This window comes from Halichoerus grypus, chromosome 5, assembly GCF_964656455.1.
Source record: "Halichoerus grypus chromosome 5, mHalGry1.hap1.1, whole genome shotgun sequence".
NCBI lineage: Eukaryota > Metazoa > Chordata > Mammalia > Carnivora > Phocidae > Halichoerus > Halichoerus grypus.
Window position 1 is genome coordinate 180,700,087 of NC_135716.1, and position 20,295 is coordinate 180,720,381.

Sequence of the window (20,295 nt, forward strand, 5' to 3'; positions counted from 1 at the left end):
TCCAAGTGTCCCAGGCCTGGTACTCCCAGCTCCATTCTGTTCGCCTCTGTCTACGAGGACCTGATGGTTGAGAGGGTGCTTCCCACTCACGCACCTCCCCTCTTCGGGCCGTGCTCCTCGCCACCTGCAGTCCAGCTGGCCTTGTAGTGCCTCCCACAGACCAAGCTTCTTTCTCCCCAGAGGGTGGGGGGGATGCCGCCTCCTCTGTCCGGGATACTCTATCCCCCCCTGTTCACCTCCTCACCTCCTCCTCCTGCTCTGGGTCTCAGTGTCCACTTTGTGTCTTGGCCGAAGTCTAGAATGCCCCTCCCCCCAGCCTATGTCCTCATCCCCAGAATCTGGGACTCGGATAAGGCATCACTCCTGGGGTCGTATTATATCGTACAACACAGTTCACCTGAAGATGGGAAGACATGTGCCCTCAAAGGCGGAGCACTTCTCTGGCTGGGGCAGAAGAAGTCTCGAGAAGTGAGGCACGGGGAGGACAGGACGGACCACGGCTGTTCTGAAGATGGAGGGGCTGCGTGAGCGGGAACGTGGGTGTCTCCCAGGCGCTGAGGGCAGCCCCCTTGCCGCCAGCAAGTAGACAGGGACCTCGGTTCTTGCTGTAGACTCAGTGCTCACGTGTTGAAACCTGACCCACTGTGGGGGTGTTAGGCGGTGGGGCCTTTGGGAGGTGATTGGGTCACAAGGGTGGAGCCCTCGTGAGTGGGGTTAGTGCCTTTAGAAGAGACTCCAGAGAGCATTCTTGTCCCCTCCTGCCATGTGAGGACATTGCGGGAAGACAGCTGGCTGTGAACCAGGAAGTGGGTTCTTACCAGACACGGGGTCTGCGGGTGCCTTGATCTTGGACTTCCCAGCTTCCAGAGTGGAGGGAAGTAAACATTTGTTGTTTAAGCTCCTAGACTGTAGGGTTCTGTTTATAGCAGCCCGAACAGACCAAAGCAGGCCTGCGACTGCAAGAAACTGGACTCTGGACAAATGAATCGAGCCTGGATGTGGATTCTTTCCAAGAGCTTCCCGATGAGAGCCCAGCCCTGCCAACACCTTGATTTTGGCCACGTGAGACCCTGAGCCTAGAACCCAGTGCAGCCCAGCCAGACTTCAGACCTACAGAACGGTGTAATAAATGCATGTTGTTGTAAATGGCTGAGTTTATGGCAACTTGTTACACAGCTGAGCTCAGAGACGAATTCCCTGGCCGTCCTGTATCTGAAGCAGCCCCCGCCCCTAATACACTGGTTATTTTCCCTCAGTCCCTCTGTTACCTGCTAAGCAGTAATTCTGTCCATTCTGTGGGACTCTCTCCCATGCTAGCACTTAGCCCATAAACACAGAGCCAGTAGCTACCTCGTTCATCTGTGGGTCCCACGTACCTGGGCCCAGGCCTGACCAGCAACCGGCCCCTCATGAGTGTTAGCGAATGGACGGGTGATCCCTGAAGATCACCCTGATCAAGTGATCTTCCCTGCTCTCTTCCTTCTAAGGGACACAGCTGTGAGGGCTCATTTGAATTAGAAGGCTTCTCATCAAGTGTTAAAACAAAATCGGAGTTTAACATGATTGTTATTAATTTCATCTAACCCAGGCAGTTGGTTGGTCAACTTTCCCAGCTAAAATTGCGAGTTAGCCCCAGGACTTTTTTTTTTTTTTCCCCCAGAATCTTTCTGGAAAGATCCAGTGACATTGTTGTTTTGTAAAATATGACTGACCAATTTTTAGGACTCCTGAAAAGTGAATAGCGGTGGAAAGCAGTCTGGTGGTTCCTGGAAAGGTTAGACGTGGAGTTTCCATGTGATCCAGCAATTCCACTTTTTGGTGTCTACCCAAGCGAAATGAAACCATGTGTAAACAAAATCGTGTTCATGAGTGTTCACGGCAGCATTCTTCATGATAGCCAAAAAGTGGACACGAACCCAAATGGCCAGAAATTGGTGAATGGATAAATAAAATGTGGTATATCCATGCAATGAAAAATTATTCGGACACGAAAAGAAATACAGCACGGATACATACGTGGATAAACCTTGAAGACATTGGTGCCAAGTGAAGGAAGCCAGGACACAAAAGAATGTAGTGTGTGATTCCATTCATATGAGATGTCCGGAATGGGCAAATTCCTAGAGAAAGTAGATTAGTGATTACGTAGGGCTGGAGGGAATGGGGATGATGACTACAGAGTGTGGGTTTCTTTTGTGGGGGGGATGAAAATGTGGTAAAAAGGACTGTGGGGATGGATGCACAACTCTGTGAATATACTAGAAAACACTGCATGTGTACCTTAAAAGGGTGAATTGTGTCCCAGCATACAACTCATACAGTGGTATGTGAATTAGATCTCAATAAAAAAAAAAAAATTATATGCCACAAAGGTAAGAATAAGAAAAAAGTGGATGGGGTGAGAGCTGTAGGCATTACAAAGATGGAGAGGTGGGAACAGAACCCCCAGCCCCACGCCCTGCTGGGGGCAGGCTGCCTCCCAACACCACCACCAAGACTGTGGATCTGAGGGAGCGTTCCTGTGCTGACACAAAGGTGAGGGTGTTTTCAAGTTTGATCGTTGGTGGGCTTGTACTTCTAGAAAAAAAAAATCGATCTAAAATTTGGGGTGTGAAAGCCACAGAGTATATGCAATCTTCAGATCTTCTCTAATGGGATGGATGATGTCATGAAGGGGTCTTCTGGGTTGCTTCCTCAGGGTCCCTGATGGGCCTTCCAAGAGCCCAGACTCCCACCCTCTGCAGGAGATGGGTGTCAGGGTGCATAGAAGTCCTACAGCAGCCGTGCCTGATCCCTCCAGGGAATTTCAGAATGCTTGGGAAGAACCCACCTGAGTAACACTTACGGCAGAGAGAGGAATTCCTCTTAGATCCCCAGTGACTCTGGATTCAGGTCCAGAGCGCGTCTTATCAATGCTCCGTAGAGACAGATGTTGTTTATGAGAATCAAATCATGGGCCCTGGGTGGAATCTCAGTTTGGGACCTGGAACCATCAAGCAGGTAAATCTGAGCCTGGAGAGACTGTGGTGGCACCGGGGCCCGTCCAGATCTCACTCCCTGTAACTTCCTCTAGGCTTCAAGTCCAGGCCTGGAAAGAACAGAACCCATCTTTGGCCTTTCGTAGACTTTTCCACCTGACCTAGGAGGTGAGTCCCAGGGTTGGGTTGTTCTGAGACCACGGCCTTTTACAAGCACGTGGCATTACTCTTTCCTGGGACTGTCTATAATCCTACCTGACAAGTACGTTTATCCCAGATGGACGGAGATGCTTGGTTCAATGTGAAGGCTTCCTGATGTCTGCCCAGTCCTTACCGTGTAGGAAAACGCTGGGCCGCCGTAGGGGTGGTTGGCTAGGAGAGAGTCATGGGACCTGTGGGTAGCATCTGGGACCACAAGGCCTGAGGGCTCCCCGCCCCCCCCCCCCGCCCCCCCCCCCCCCCCGGCTGTCTGGCTATCTGTGATCTCAGCCCTTCACTGGTCTGTGCATCTCCCACTGGGATAAACACGTCCTTCCCCACTTGGCCACAATCTAAATTAGGTCTTTCACGATTGAGCCACATTAACTCCACATTGCCTGAAGGTGCAGACTCCGAAGGGCTTTGTGCAAAGCTCTTGATCTTGGGGTTTGCACAAAGGTGGAGGAGGTGAGGCAACTGGAGATGAGTCCTCGGTAGGTGGGAGCCCACTCTGGGTCTACGAGCTGCTCTCGCCAGGGGGCGCCACACTCCTCCTTTAGCGCTACCCTGGTCTGGCTTCCAGATTTCCAAGGCTCAGGAAAGGGGATGGCGCGCCTTCCAGATTCTCACAATCACACCACTTCGTAAAGTGCCTCTAGGCATTGAAGCTTCCTATGGAATAGCCTGATGATTTTCTGAGAGTAAACACAGCTGACCTACCTGACAAGGGCTCCTTGATAAAATAGCAACAGTGGGCTGCAAACTGAGTTTCCTTCTTGGTTTCCATTCTGCTTTTCGTTCCATTTTATGACTCAAAAGTACTTTCCTCCTTTTCCAAGTATAGCATCAGTCCCTTCTGGGATCTTAAGTGGTAAAGAGATCCTGAGAAAGTGGATCTGGCAAAATGGAGGCTTTCTCTAAAGAGTCTAAACAGACCCTAATTAGTCCTGGGGCAGCTGCTATGCCAAGAAACTGCACCAAGACAGTTTTCTTCCTTGGTGGCTGCTGGTTGTTATAAGGACACCACGGTGGAAGGTCTTGGCCACACGGGGCTGGGCCATGCTTCTCCACCACAGGTGCCCGGGGAGGTTTGTCCAGGGACGTATTCTCTGTTGTCATGGCTCTCGCTGTCCGTGGGACTGCAGGAGGGGAAGCTGCTCCGGATATTTGGGGGGAGACCGGCCAGGGGTCCTGAGATGGGAAGAGGTCAAACCACCCCGTTGGAGAGGGATCTCAACTCTCCTACCAGGTGAGCGAGGTGTGGGGCCCAAAATGGTGTAGGAGAGCATGTGTGTGTAACAGTCACAAGCATGCACATCGGGGGGTCCCCCCTCCCCGATTCTGCTGCTAGATGCAAGAGTTCACACCCATGCCCTGAACCATGCCTGAGAGCAGTCGATGGTCGTGGTCTGTGGGTCTGCGTCGTTTCCAAGTTTCCCGAGGCGGCCAGTCTTGGGTCTCCCCTTCCCCTGTGGATGTTCCCACCAGTGACAGGCTCCTGGCCTCACCGGACTCCATCCTGCAGACGGTACAGGGAACCTGGGACGTTGGGAAGAGTGCCCGGGAAGCCTCACACACTAGATACTTTCCTCGCAGAGCCCCGAGGCCACTCCTAGGATGGGTGGGGGCCCCAGATCTCAAAAGCAGCTCCGGTTTCACTGGGGGCCTCTAAGGGTCAGCGTGGCCCTCCATTCCCTGGGGATCTGTGTTCTGGCCACCACTGCCCTGCATGGGACTGGCCTCAGTGCATGCCGTGCCCTTCAGCGTGGCTCTCTGGCATTTTCCCAGTGGAGATGTCATATGGGGGGCAGGAGAGGATGCAAAGCAGAAAATGATGCTCAGGCTCATTTTCAGAAAGACGTCAGAAAAACTCCTTGTTCCTCATCCCAAGCCTTCCTTCCAGAGCCCTCCCCGCAGACTGCCTCGCTCAGCAGGTGTCGTCGGCATCCGGGTGATGGAGGAGTGCACACTCAAGCTCCAGGTGACCCTCCAATTCATGGTTCCCTAGAGCCAGCCATTTTTTTCCTTTTTAATTGGAAGGACTTAATGTTTCCAGCTTCTCATTTTGCCAAATAAGAACTTTAAGGACAACAGCCGTATACTATTCTGATCACTTCCATTTTTTTTTTTTTTAAAGATTTTATTTATTTATTTGAGAGAGAGAGTGAGAGAGAGAAAGAGCACAAGAGCGGGGAGCGGGAGAGGGAGAAGCAGACTCCCCGCTGAGCAGGTAGCCCGACGCGGGACTCGATCCCGGGACTCCAGGATCATGACCTGAGCCGAAGGCAGTCGCTTAACCAACTGAGCCACCCAGGCGCCCCACTTCCATTTTTTTAATGACTTTTTTTTTTTTTAAAAGCAGGTTCCGCACCCAATGTGGGGCTCAAACTCATGACCCCGAGATCAAGAGTCACACTTTCCATCGACTGAGCCAGGTCGGCGCCCCTATTCTAATCTTTTTTTTTTAAAAAAGATTTTATTTATTTATTTGACAGAGAGAGACAGTGAGAGAGGGAACACAAGCAGGGGGAGTAGGAGAGGGAGAAGCAGGCTTCCCGCCGAGCAGGGAGCCCGATGCAGAGCTCGATCCCAGGACCCCAGGATCATGACCTGAGCCGAAGGCAGACGCTTAATGACTGAGCCACCCAGGCGCCCCTATTCTATTCATTTTTAAAAAAGAAAACTCTTCCCACAGAATTACTTAATCTCAAACTAAATGACTAAAAGATGATCTTTATTATTTTTATTATTTTTTAAGATTTATTTATTTATTTTAGAGAGAGTGCATACAGAGAGGGGCAGAGGGAGAGGGAGAGAAGCAGACTCTGCTGAGTGCAGAGCTGGATCCCCAGAACCCGAGATCACGACCTGAGCTGAAATCAAGTGCCAGATGCTTAACCGACTGAGCCACCCAGGCACCCCAGAGGATGATCTTTAATGGAATATATTTAGCTTTATGAAACACTTGCCACGTTTACCCTTGTTTTTTTCTCATTTCTCTGCTTGTCTGTGATGGGTCCTCAGGCCCCAGCGGGCCCTGTGGATCGGAGGCCTCTCTCACCCACCTTCCCTCCTCCTCCTTGGGACCTGGGTGGCCTCTGGTGGGCCTGATGTTGCTTTTCACAGATACTTACGTGGTGGTCTTTTGCATGTCTCTGCACGCGTGTCCTAGTGCAATTCCCTCGGTGTCACCAACTGGCCTCGTCACCCCTTAGGTGGTGGTGGGTGGAGGGCTGCTCCGAGTGGCTGAGCCCAGGGGTGTCGAGCTCTCTCCTTTCCTGGCTTCTTCCACTAACTCCTGACCACACCAAACAGACATGGGACAGAAATACGCAAGTGAAGGGAGGAAAAGTCTGGATTACATGGAAAATCTTTGACATATGCCAAAAAGAAACCGAGAATTTGTATCAAACACCGGAGAGTCAGGACAGGACTTTTCAGCAAGTTCCCAATCTCTGTAGAAAGACAAGGTCCCTGGAAAATTTGACACCCACTCAAGGCAGCGGACTGAGGTGGCTGCAGGTGGAAACGCTCTCTGCCGGGTATAGCCCATGCCTGCCGGCCCAGAGCATCCTTCACGGCCCTGGCCTTGGCCCTGCCAGGCTCTTCGTGTTCCCAGCTCAGAAAACCATCTCAGCCTGGATTGGGGTGCCTCTAGGCTTCTGTCTCCTCCTACTCAAAACATACAAAGCTCACATTTTCTTCTTTTCCCTCTCTCTCTACCTTCCTCATTTTGCCACTGCCCTCCCCCTTCCCCCCATCATCCTCATCCCCAGGGCTTACCCAATGAACTTCTCCTTGCCGGGTTCTGCCACATTCACCTCCAACCCAGGAGGGTTAACTTTTCCCATATAAGGTGATCTGGAAGAGCTTTTTTCCTGTCCTGTCTGCGCCCAGCCCACAGACATATTTCGTCTCTGTCTTTCTGCATATATACATAGTGGAGCCGGCCATTGAGCAAGAGACTAAATACCAAGTTGCATTGCTCTGGATGAAGTCTTTTCTCCTGTTAAAGAACACATTATTCAGACACTTGTTGAAGACGGTAAGGCAGACTTTATTCAAGGCGGGGGCAAGGGGATAGGTGTAGGGACCATTGCAATGGGGTCTTGCGGTAGGGGAGAGAGCATGGGCTTCACTCTCAACACAGCAGGGGCAAGTAGGAAATTGTAACCAAGGCGTAAGATGGGGGTCCGGGGTGGGAAATCACGGAGAGGAAATGTCAGGGGTAAAGGGGGTTCTGGCTAAACCCATCTAATGCGGTTCCTGTTGAAGGCAGGCCAGGGTGGTCAGACATCACCTGGGGGGGCGGTGGGGGTGAGGAGCCCCATCAGGCATTGAGGGTGGGCGTTCTTGCTGAACTGACTCGGCAGGGTTCTCTTACAAGGAAGGGCACAGATAGGGGCAGGAGGAGTTTCAAGAGCCTGGAAAAGTTTGGTCAAGCAAAGAATCTTTGTCCTCCAACATTTTGCCCCAAGGATAGTGATGTGGGATATGCACGGTCCCGCACAGGGCTCTGTAATGCTGGGGTGTGGGAAGATGACTTTCCTGCCTCACGGAACCAGCGTTCTCATTAGGGAACAAAAAATCTTTGTTTAGGAAAAGACCCAGCTAAAGGCTGAAAGGTAAGGCCCTCAGAGTCAAGAGAAAAGGGGACCAAGAAACAAAAGCCCCGAACACCGTGAGTGGCTCTGCATCATTCGAGAACGGGCATTTGGGGAGAGGGAGGAGGAGGGGCGAAGAGGCCGGAGGCAGGGGACGAGGACCAGAAGTAAGGTGAAGGCCAGAAGCACATTGGCAGAAATGGCGTAAGGGAGTTTCAGAACAAGGAAAAGGCTAATAATCTGTTTTGTTTGCATTAGTACACTTGCTCCGTCTCCCCAGACTTTCCGCGAGAGGACACAGAAACGTCTTTGGCTAATATTGTTCTCACTCGGTTTGCAACTCAAAGGAATGAGGCTGCACCTGCCGTGGGTCAGTGCTCAGGTGGAGGTAACGCAATGGGGAGAATCCGAGCCGGGGCCGGGGCCGAGGCTGGACCGCGGGCCAAGCAGAGGCCAGGAGAAGCATGATGGGGAGAAAGCCTGGGGATGGTGCCCATGCTGCCCGCTGCTTGTAGCGTCTGCCTGGGCTCACGTCAGGGATGGTCTGCACGACGCCTGGAGACAGGGAAGTAACTCTGCGAATCTGCTCTTTCAAGGAGCATTTATGGAGCACCGACTGTATGCCAGGTGCGCTGCTGCAGGACTAGGACGCCGAGGAGGCAGGAGGAACTTGAGCACAGCTCCGTGGTTTCTACCACTCCCCGGAGGAATGACGGCTTCCTTCCTTAAAAGCGTGGCCAGCTCCTTCCACCTGAAGGTGAAGGCCGAACAACTGCCCATTCCGGAGGATGGATGATGACCCTTGACTGCCCAGACCCAGCTCGCCTGTTGGGGCCCTCCTCTGAAATCCCTCGGGAAGCCCCTCTACCCCCAGATCACGTCTGATTCCTGGATGTTTCTGGAATGCACCAAGCAGGCTGCAAAACTTCCACCCCCCGAATTCCATTCCCCCTGCCTCCACACCTTCTCCCCTGGTCCCTTCCTGCCCATCCTTCCAAGCCGGGTTAGTGGGCCCCGGCCTCGTGGCCCTCCCTGACCACTCCTTCTGCTCTCCCCACCCAACCCCTACCGTCCCCCAAACCAGCAGCCTCCATCATGCTGGCATCCGGGCTCCAATGGTGCTCCCAGCTGGCAGGGATGGACCAGATTATCACGAGCTGCTTCCGTGACGTCTCTCCTCCTGAACTGTACCAGCGGGAAGAGCCTTGTCTTATTCATCTCGGTGCCCACCCAGCGCCTGGCACTCAGTGAGCTGTCTAAGCAGCGAGGGTGAGAAATATTTTCACCTAAGGATCTGCAGAACTTTCTCCAGTGTTGGGAGGACAGGAACCTCAACTATGGGTACAGCCTCCCCTCTGACTAATTTTCATTCAACTCCCAGTATAAATAGCTCCCTTTGCCCATATCAGAAAACATCTGCTCCCACTAGCTGCCCAGGCCTGTACCAGCTCTATAAATATCCTGGCTGCATCTCAGCTGCTCTGGCGAGGGGACCAAGAGAACTTGGAACGAGTGAACACCAAGCAAGATGAGGGCAGTGGGAGCGAAGAAGCAGAGATTGCCCCATCTCCCCCTCTTGCGCCTCCAGGCACAGGCTGACAATGCCTCCCACTTGGGCTTGGAAACCCCCAGCAGTATTCCTGGGAATTGGGCAGAGGCAGATAAACGTCAGCTACTCCTGGTCTCATTGTTTTCAACACACTGTCTGATGCAAAGCCCCAGCTCCTCTCTCACCAGCTGAGGGGCAGCTTGAAACGCAGTTTGAGCCAGCCCTCTGCATTCCAGCAGGGCTCTGGAGATGCAGGATGGGAGATGATACGGCTTCGAAAGGGTTGCTTTTTATGCACCTTTATAAGGAGTCATGTAATTCTCTGCTCCTTGAAGCTACTTTTTCTGTTTGATAAACCAGAGGGCTAAATTCCGCATAGTATTGTGCTCTAGAACCTGCAGATTTCCAAGGAGGATAAAAGGGGGGTTAGTGTTTGGGAGAAGGAATGTGGGAAACAGTCGGGTTCCATCTAAAAACACCAGCAGCAGACATCACGTGCTGTGTTTGTAAAACCGGGGTGCGGTGCAGACAATATTTGTGGGTGCACAGGAGTGAAAGCCCCTTCTTCGCTCCCCAGCCTGTTCCATACTCCCTGGGGGGCCGGTTTCTCTTCAAACCCCCTTGTGAAATGTCTGGCAGCCCAGTGACCCTCAGTGGCTGCTGGATAACGAAATGTTTCCTGGTTACTTTGAGTCAACAGGGTTTCGGTGCCCCAGAGATTCACTGAAGTTAAATTTTTTCCCATCCACCTCAGCTGCTCCCTACCAGAAGCTGTGATAGGATATGGGGGAGGGGCACTTCTCGAAGCATCCTCCCTGTAGGAGTCTGAGTTCTCCAGAGAAACAGGACCATGACAGGGGCGCCTGGGTGGCTCAGTTGGTTAAGCGACTGCCTTCAGCTCAGGTCATGATCCTGGAGTCCCGGGATCGAGTTCCGCATCGGGCTCCCCGCTCAGCGGGGAGTCTGCTTCTCCCTCTCCCACTCCCCGCTCTTGTGCTTTCTCTCTCAAATAAATAAATAAAATCTTTAAAAAAAAAAAAAGAAAGAAACAGGACCATTACATATATTTACTATCACGAATTGGCCTCCAAGGATCACGGAGGCTGAGAAGCCCAAGTTTTGCAGTCAGCAAGCATGAGACTCAGGAGGGCCGAGGGTGTAAGTTCTGCTCTGAGTCAAGTCCAAAGGCAGAGACCAATGTCCCAGCTGGAGGATAGTAAGACAGAGAGAGAATTCTTTATCACTCAAGCTTTCAGTGGATCGGCTGAGGCCCACTCACACTGGGGCAATCTTTCTGCTCCTCTCTGTCCACAGACTCAAATGCTAATCTTGTCCAGAAACATCCTCACAGACACACCCAGAAATACTGTTTGACCAAATATTTGGACACTCCATGGTGCAGTCGAGTTGACAGATAGAATTAACCCTCACACTTGATTTCCCCACATTTTCTGTCCACCTTCTTTCCTTCCACTCTCTGGGCTGCCTCAGCCCCTCCAGGGTGAAGTGGGGTGGAGGGCGCCCCTGAAATTGGCCACTGCTTCCTTTGGCCATGGCAAATATTTGAAGCTGACTTTTCTTCTGTGAGGGGCCTTGGGGCTCCTCGGTGACTCCCCGTGGGCTGGGGGATTGCTCCCCCATGGTTCTCTGAGGGGACGAGGACATCCTAGCTAGTGCCTTAGGGTCTTTGCTCAGTCCTTTCGCCTGGCAGCCCTTGAGGCCAGCTCTTTTTCATGGCATCTGGTCTGTGGGAAAACCAGGGGCGAGGGGCTCTGCACTAATCATGCAGCCACCCATCCTTGTTCTGGCTTTAGTGCTGTCCTCATTAGGTTCCTCAGGCTTGCAGCGGACACCAGCTGTCTGGTCCTGTGAACTACTGGGCATGCGTGTCAGCTCTGAGTGGCCCCCTCGAGGACCTTCTCACCATGCTCCCTCCCCTCATTCGTGGGGCACCGGGGATGGGGAGGGGAAGTGCCCAACACCCAACAAATCCTCTGAAGACATCATCTCTCTGATTTCTTGCCACCTCCCATGTGTGGGTGGTCACAGGTTCTCCGACAGCTCTTTGCAGGTCCCGCTGAGCGGGTCTAGCACCTCCCTTCGGAACACGGGGGTATTGGACTGGTTCTCTGCACTAGAATTGAAACAGCTTCATTTTTAACATCCTGTTTCCTTTGGATTAGCTGAGGGTAGTAGGCCAGGCTGTGATGGGTGCAGCCCCTCTTCTTTGGATAAATGATGTTCCAAGCATTTCCAGCGCCCTTGGATCGCCATCGTTACTCCCGGGGGAGAGAAGGTTAGAGGCTGGAGAGCCTTTGTGCGCTAGGGTACTAGAGGCTTTAGAAAGGTGGTTGGGGGTTCGCCTCCTGGAATCAGGCCCACAGTCAAGGAAGGAAGAAGGGCAAGGGGCATTGCTGGTCTTACTGTCTTTTACAGAAGAAAAGCAAAGCCTTTCCAGAGGGCCTCCAGAAGACACCCCAAATGCATCGTTTGGTAGGACTGTGCCAGGCACCATTGGCTCTCCTGGCCTCAGCGGAGACCAGGAAGGGAGGAGGGGGCTGGGAACGTCGATGTGGTCGTCATGGTGACAGCATCTGTCTCTTGAGCAGCTCACCTCAACTAAAATGGTGACTCTCCTTGGGAGAACCTTCCCCATCCTCCTGCTCCCCTTCTTCCTCATTATCGAATATTAATGAGCTCTTATGAATACACCATGTACATTAGACCCTGGATGTGGGCAAATTAGATTCTGTCCTCAAGGGGCTCATCCTGGTTCTTGTATGGTCCCTGTGGAATCAGATACATAGACGTTACGCTTTTTGCTCTCACCGTCAGTAGTAGGAAGTTGTGGTGGTGTTTCAACCTCGGCTCAAGAAAATTCCGGTGTTGCAAAGTGACCTGGATGTAGTGGGACAGACTTCAAGGCGTGAAAATGTGTATCGAACCATTAAGAGAGAAGAGGGAGGTTTTTTGGAACAACTGACAAAAAATTGGTTGTAGCCTTAATATTTTTCTCTCATAGAAATTTTTTTAAAAGATTTTATTTATTTATTAGAGAGAGAGGGAGGAAGAACGAGCACCAGCGGGGGGAGAGGCAGAGGGAGAGGGAGAAGCAGACTCCCCGCGGAGCAGGGAGCCCGATGTGGGACTTGATCCCAGAATCCTGGGATCATGACCTGAGCGGAAGGCAGACGCTTAACCGACTGAGCCACCCAGGCATCCCTCTCATGGAAATTTTAGTTTGGAATTGGTTCTTTGTAGACCTTTCTAGATAGGATTGTTGTATAGGCTGCAGGTAGTTAAATTTGTGGTCTAAAATTAGTTTTGTAGTTAGATTTCTCTGGGGGATCATATGATTCCCTGAAAGTAGGCTGGCTACACTCTCAGGCTGGTTCAGTGCTTTTAACATTAAGTTACTACTTCAGTTCACTAAATCTTGTCTTTCAGGCCTAAAATAGCTCCAAAGTTACCAGACTCAATGATGGCAGAGACACTTTGGCACCAGAAAGAATCGGGCTGATAATGTGATGAGAGCCTTTTAAAATGTATCCATGATGACGTTATTAGGTTCGGGAGGGGGTGTCCTCCCTACTTAAATTGGGATAACCCATCAGGTGCAGGGATCAGAGGACATGGAGATGGGGAGGTTATTAGGTCTGTGGGCAAGTGGGCTTGCTAACGTTGCAATCCCGAAGCAGACGTGCTGATTCCTCCTGTCTGGTTGAGAGCTGCCCAGCTGACCAGCATGTTCTCTGCAGCTGGGGGATCCCAGAAGAGGAGAGAGGGGGATACTCTGAGCATGTACAGTTCCTCCCCATCAGCCCAATTGGGAAATTAGCTCCGCTTCCTTTGGGAGAGGAATGGGTGGGAAGAGGGAGTGGTAAGGACCAGGGAGAGAAGCAAGGAGTGTCCCCATATGAATTCCCTCCGTATGACAACATGAGGAACTGGGAATACGTGTCTGCCCCCTCCTCACATATATAAACTTAAAACACTATACACATAATTATGCCGCACAGTATGCTTTGATCTGACTGGGATTCTAGATGCTTCTGTCTTTTTATGGCTCTCCCCCTACTGACCCATCTGCCATGTGTAAGTCAGCTTCTCTCTGTGTCTCAGTTTACTTATTACAACCAGAAAGGTAGTAACAGCCTTCATATTAATAGGGCTGATATAGAGGTTGTTCTAGTCAAGCTAAATCTTGCTTTCCGTCTTATCATAGATTTTATTATAATGCTAGTTATTAATAAATCATATCACCCCCATTAAAAACCTGGCATTAAATACACATGAAAATTGCTACATCCAGACAATGGGAGATTGTTTAGCACTCAAAACGAACGAGCTATCAAGCCCCACAAAGACATGGAGGAAACCTCAATGCACGTTACTAAGTGAAGGAAGCCAATTTTAAAAGGCTGCACACTATGTGATTTCAATTATGTGACATTCTGGAAAAGGCAAAATAACAGCGGTAGTAAAAGGATCGGTGGCTGCCAGGGGTTAGGGGCATATATATATGAAAATGGTTAATAGAGAGGCCTGGGTATATTTATTCTTAGAAGCCCGGCCCATTTCATTCCCAAGGTCCTCCAACAAATTCTTCCTCCATATTTGAAATGGATGTCGCGTCCGGCGGAGGGAGAAGAGCCTCACTATTCGCCCAGGAAAGACCTTTATTCAGGCCACTTCACCTTCCTCTCTCTGCTCCCCCGACTCCAGGCCGCCGTGGGGCTCCCTGTGCTCACCCCACGCACAGAGAACATTGCCAGGTCAGCAGTATACACCGTCCCTTAGACACAAGGAGTATTATTTAGTCTAGAAACTCTCAAAGGAAATATCCGCTTGCACGTGAAAAATCTCTGGAATTTCTCTGTTCCTTGCTGTCCAACATCCCTGGATCTCTGAAACCGCCTTGAAAAAAGCCTCTGTACACAGAGCTGCCTTGTTCACCGCTGGGGCAGGCCTGCTCCAGCCCACTTCTGTCCCGGCCACTGTCCCCTCCAAGCCGCTCCTGCACCGCCCCCCCCATGGGTGGTGCCCAGGAGAAGAAGAGAGGAAGAGGAGGAGGGAGGAGGAGGTGGAGGGCTCTCTGAAGATCAGAAGGGAGAAGTTTTACACAATCGGGGAAATAAACAGAGGAACAAAATCCACAGTCTTAAACCCTCGTCCTGGAGTATCTGGGCCTCACTGCTTCTCACTCCATAATTAAGACAAGGAGGACTTTGGATCTAGACAATGAGAAAAGCCGTGGGCTCGCCCCCCGCCCACCCCCAGCCAACGGTGACAGGTCCGGAGTTTATTTAGATCAGGCACCCGGGGACCCAGGTGGGGGGCATCCAAGGGCCTTACTAGAGGAGTCTGCGAAGGTATAAGGAATTGAGCAACTGCCTTGCCTTCTCTTTAGCATAAAGACAGGGACACAGTCTTTCCTCCTCATCTCCGGGGCCCCTCACCACCCCTCCCTCCCCAGCCCTGCTGGAGGACTGTCTGGTCTCCACCTGAGTCCAGTTTCGGCAGCGAAGGTTCAAGACCACTACTTCCCAGCTCCTTTTATTCACAAGTGTTATAAATATCTTTCTCTTCGTGCCAGCAGGTTGGGGTGAAACCAGACTAACATGGGAAAGGGAAGGTGGAAAAGAATCCGAGGTAAAGAGGGAAGCCTTTGGAAAACAAGAAGTATTCAAGGACCAGGTGTGAAAGTTTTAAATAGAAACCTGCTTACATTGCACTTGGACTAACAACAGCCGGCACTTGGAGGTCCCGGGGTTCTTTTCAGAAGACTAACATTTAAGTTCCAGACGGTTCTGGGGCCGTCTTAACATCACACGAATTCATTGTAGCAGAAGCCACAGCTCGGTGGCCCCTTGTGTCTGTTCTTCTCAAATTCTGAGTTGAGGAGTTTATTTTCTGAGTTCTATGCTAAACCTCTTACATTCCAACACACACACACACACACACACACAATGACTCTGTTTTTTAAAATGCAGTCATACATGGGAATTTTATGACATCAAACCCTTAAAAATGTGGAAATCTTGGTTTCAAAATACTGGGGGAAAATAATAAACCTCTTGATTCACAGTTTTGTTTTTTGTTTTTTTTTCTTTCTCTCTGCTTCTGGTTCATTCTGGAACTGTGGCTGGCACCCGCTTCGGAGATGGGGTTAGGAGGCCTAATCCGGTATTCGTGTACGCGGACCACACCCCCGACCTGGAAATACTCTCCCCTCAGACAGGAATAGAGAGGCGACTTTTGGGTCCCTCCCAACCTCACAAAAAGACTTTGCAAACAAGATGAGAGAAAAGACGTTCTGATCTGCTGGGAGAAAGCGGTGAGCTTTCAGATGGCAAAGGTGCGGTGAGCCTCCGGGAAGGCGCCTCTGGTCGGGTGGCTGAGCGAGGAAGAAGGGTTCCAGGCGGGCGGAGGAGGTGATGGAGGCCCCCGCTTCCTCCAGGTGTCCTTTACGCGGACTTTCCAGTCAGGCTCTTGGCTGCAGGCGGTCATCCTTTTTCCTGTGGCTCAGGCATCTGCTTTCCAGCTCTCTCTGGAAAGCCTGCGTAAGGGCCGCCTGCCTGCATGGGCTGCCTCGCCCACAGCTCGGCCCGTTGCACAGCCCTGCTCGCGACCAGGGAGCGTGACCGCATTTCAGATGCATTTCCTCCCAGGAGCTCGGAGACAGGCAGGACCGGCTGGCCTTTGGCTCAGCAAACACCTGTGTTCCTAAATCATAGAAGGCTCCGTCTTCCTCCAGAAGGACCCCACTTTCCCGTGTCTGTCGGGAAAGCAGAATATATGGAGTCAGAGAGGGGTGAGGAGGAGGGAGGGAGGCGAGCCGTGGCCCAACTCCTCCAGGGTCGCCCAGGACTCAGGAGACACGCAGTTTCCTGCAGCCTGAGGCGCTGAGAACTCCCCCATCACTGGTGTGCGGCGGACACTCCGTGCAGTCCTGTGGAGTGGATATGCTGAGCACTGTTGTAGGTACTGGGCTGTGACAGAGGCCAAAAAGAGTCAGGAATCCCTGCCCTCGTGAAGCTGGCATTCCCATGCGTGAGGCAGTTAAGGAACAAGACACGTAGCGGGTGCTGAGATGGGGGTACCAGCTCGAGGGAAATCACGTGTGGAGGGGCCTTGGAAGACAGTGGTCGGGAAGATCTCACTGATGAGTGGGCGCGTGGGTAAAGACCCCAAGGAAGGGAAGGAGGGAGCCGTGTTGATGACCCAGAAGGAGTGCTCCTGGTGGAGAGAACAGCATGTGCCAAGGTCCTGAGGTGGATGTGTGCCTGGTGCATCCAGCCAGTGTGGCTGCAGCCGAGTAGGCAGAGTGCAGAGACAATGAGCCAGAGAGAGTGAAGGAGTGAACTTTGTTTAGGGTCCCATCTTCAAAATCTGCCAGAAGCATATTCAAGGGAAAAGTCATTCAGATGCTAAGATGGCAACCGCGACAATGATGGATAAGACAGGCTACAGAGTTGACGGCAAGCACGGCGGGGTTTGGGTAAGCAACGGGAGCATCCTGGGTCTGAGACAGGTTGTGCTCTGGAGGAAAGCCTACGAGAGCAGTAACCTGAATTGCACGGGAGCAGGCTCATCGAGCCCTACCGGGATGCTGACCCTCATGTGGGGAGAGATGTTTTGAAATCTGTGGCAGTTGGACTGACCCTTGAGATAAGAGAGCATTGAGTCGTCATCCTAAAACGACCTCGGCTGAGGTCAGAGGAGGAGACAGCTCACCCCTTTACGTCTGGGACGGCACCTCCTCCGGGTGTCCTCGCCTCTGTATCAGCAGCTGTTGGCCCCTCGGGAGGTGCGAATGTGCGGCGTGGCACCGCCTCTGCTTTGTCAACGTGGAGAAAGAGGAAGCATTTTTATCGGATCCGCCTTGGTCTCCAGCTCCTAAACCATCACGGGCTCCAGGTCCCCCCCCCCCCCGCCCACCCCACCCCCTGCCCCGATTTTGTTAGGCAAAACTGTTCCAGCACGTGGTGCCCACAGTTATTTTGGGACCCAAACCAAATCACTATCTCTAAGTTTCCTAGGACCTTATCCGCTGAGATAAAGAAATCGCTGCCAGGCTGAGAAAGAGGCGCGTTGGACTCCAACCACACGCCCCATCGCCGCTCCGGGCAACAGCGCCGGACTCATGCCAACAGGCCAGCGCATTGGAGCCCCTGGCTGCTTCCAGAGTCTTCTGGAGCCGAGCGCTGTCCCTGCTGTGGAGCGTCCCCTTGCTTTCTGCCCTCAGCCGTGTTCCCAGGAACTTCTGTGAACTTAGAGGACATCGCTCCATCAACGTATGTTCTTAAAATGAGGCTTTTGAGACCTTGGGAGCTTTTGTTTTTGTTTTTAACCAGTGTGGGGAGTTGACCCAGAGGCCATGCGGGCCTATGAGACAGTTACCTTTGCAGGTGACTTGTAAGGCACTCTGAGTCACTCTCACACCCCACAAATGGAGCCATCCTGGAATAAATACTTAAAAACAAAAAACCAACCAAAACCCCTACCCTGTTTCCTGGCAGTTCTGAAACTCACAAGGGGTGAGATGTCGCAATACGCAAAGGGGGCAGGTTGGAGCGAACGGCTGGGCTGTGGGACACTTGACGTGATCTCATCATGCCCAGGCTGTCGCCGGGGCTCCGACGGCTTCCGCGGGAGGCGTTCGCAGAGCAGGGAGAAGAGCCAGGCCCCAGACGCGCCGGAGAGAGCGGCTAACCTGGGTGAGCCGTGAGGTGGCCCCGCGAGCCCCCACAGCTCCGGGCAGATGCTAGTGAGAATGCTGTCTGCTGACCAGCAGCTCTGATTCTTTTGCTAAAACCCCAGCTGTGCTGGGGACTGACCTCATTCATGAAGTAAACATTGAATCAGATACCAGCAGGCCTAACCCTGGTTGAGTGGAAATAACATGGATGTTTCCATAATTATGAAGCTGCCAATTGGATTTGGCAAGAGGACCTCTAAATATGTCAATCGGAATGAGTTCATTACCTTTTCTTGCCAATTTCATCAGGGGCCTCGTTGCCTTGTTGCGGTTGAAATTATTTGTGTGAAAATCCTTTCCTTACATTTTAGGGGTTTTTTTTGTATTCCAAATAATGTACTGGAAAGCGGCGTAGTCTAGCAACTGGAAGACAATCCTGGGAGCCGGTCGACTGGCTGAGCCTGCGGCTCGGTGGTGCTCCGGTGGTTACTGCAACGGATCTCGGAATCCCTCCCGATCCGCAGAGGCAGGGCCTGCCTCCCGAAACGCGCGTGATTACAGTTTGGTTCTGGGGTCCCAGCGCGCTGCCTCTTGCCTTGGGGTCGCATGGCTCGCTGTGGGCTCACGCGCCATCCCTCGGAGCTGAGCACCCAGGCTACAGGTTTTTCGTGCCCTCGGCTTCCCTTTCCACCCCACTCCTCCTGTCTTTCCACGCAGCCCATTCAGGAGATGAAAGTGTGGGTTTGTGATCCCATCGGAGTGGAGACCGCCGTTCGTAAAGCAGTTTCATCATCTAGGGGAGAAAGGATACCCGGCAGCTGTTCCTTTCTTTTCCTCACTTTCTTAGAGAGGCAGCAGCAGTCTGGCGCGGGGAGCCCGGCTGCCTGAGTTCCAGCCGCAGCTCGGCCCCCCCGCATGATGGGTGACCTTGGGCAGGTCCCTGCCGCTCTCTTCTGCGTCTCCATCTCACCAGTCTGTGAAAGCTGGAGTGGAAACAGCACCTCCCCTCCAGGGGCGCTGTGAGGATGCAAGGGTTCGTTCATGCACAGCACCCAGAACAGCGCCTGGTTCCTAGAGAGGGTCAGTGTCCTTGTCGCTATCACTGCGAGTCTGAACGAGCGCGCACACACAACCCGCGGTGGCCCTCGTTGTACGTGGTGTAGTGATACATTTACAAGGTGTAAATCAGCAATTGCCTTCCAGGCCCGGGGGGTCAAGAAGCCAGGTGGCCGGAGGTCTGACTGATTTGCTTTGTCATTTAAATTGGTTCCATGGGCTTAATGGTTAGCATTTCTTCCTTAGAACAGTCGTCTGATTTTTGATAGTGAAGTAACTCAAAGAAAGGGGTCATCATTTCATTTGAAGATGATTCTGCTGGTGCTTCGTTTCTGCATGAAGCCCCAAGCTGCATAACCAGAGGTCCCTCTCCCAGGCCCATGGAGCTGTTTCTTCAGCTAGTGGTGAGAGCAGTTGGCATTTTTCAGTCTCATGAAGACCCCCGTTGTGCCCTCAAACTAAGCCATTCAAACTGTTTCCTTGTAATGCTGTCCCAGCTTTGGCTAAGCCTCCCCCCAATACCCTGGGCCCTCTGTCCGCGCTGGGAGGGCAGGAGGCGATCCCAGGGAGTTGCTCCTTCTCTGTACGGAAGAAAACTGGACCAGGACGAGAGATCTGACAAGCCCTGGCAGGGGGCTTTGAGCACTTCTGATGTTTCAGGGTACTTGGAGGAATCATGGGGAATCGAGGCAAATGTCCTAAATGTAAAAAAAGAAAAAATTAAAAAAATATATACATATATAAAATATAAAAAAAATATCTATGTGTGTGTTAATTGGATAAACTGAAGGCCAGTGAACTTAGTTTTGATCATGGGCAAAATTCTGGAGCAGATAATCAAATGAATGGTTGTCCAGCATTTAGAATGGGTGACTGTAAGTGTCCATATTGACTATCGGAGGAATGTCTTTCACTAGGATAATGAATCGGGTGAGCACTTTGCCATAGGGCAATGACTTGTGACAATAGTTTGACAATTTCTCAAGAAATTCTTACAGACAAAATAGTGATGAAAAGGCTGCTAGAGCTTTGGAGAGCCATTAGCTAATCATGCGGCACATCTCCGTTTAAGATGACGCCACTTGCTGAAGACCACACCGCTCATTAGTGGCAAGGCTGGAATCTGTGCCCAGCCTTGTGTTCCAGGTGAAGGCTCCATCCACCGCCTATGCACCTGGGCACGGTGAGGTGGATCCTAACAGCAGATGG

General features: G+C 51.9%; 1 long non-coding RNA gene across 1 annotated transcript in view; it reads right to left on the minus strand.

Annotated features, from left to right (window-relative positions):
- Positions 1–3,409: 3,409 nt before the first annotated feature.
- The window catches only part of LOC144381991 (uncharacterized), a 45,834-nt gene continuing 28,948 nt past the window's right edge, over positions 3,410–20,295 (minus strand). Inside the window, exon 2 of the long non-coding RNA XR_013448392.1 lies at positions 3,410–3,447. This is a non-coding gene — a long non-coding RNA (uncharacterized LOC144381991). The remainder of the gene's footprint in view (positions 3,448–20,295) is intronic.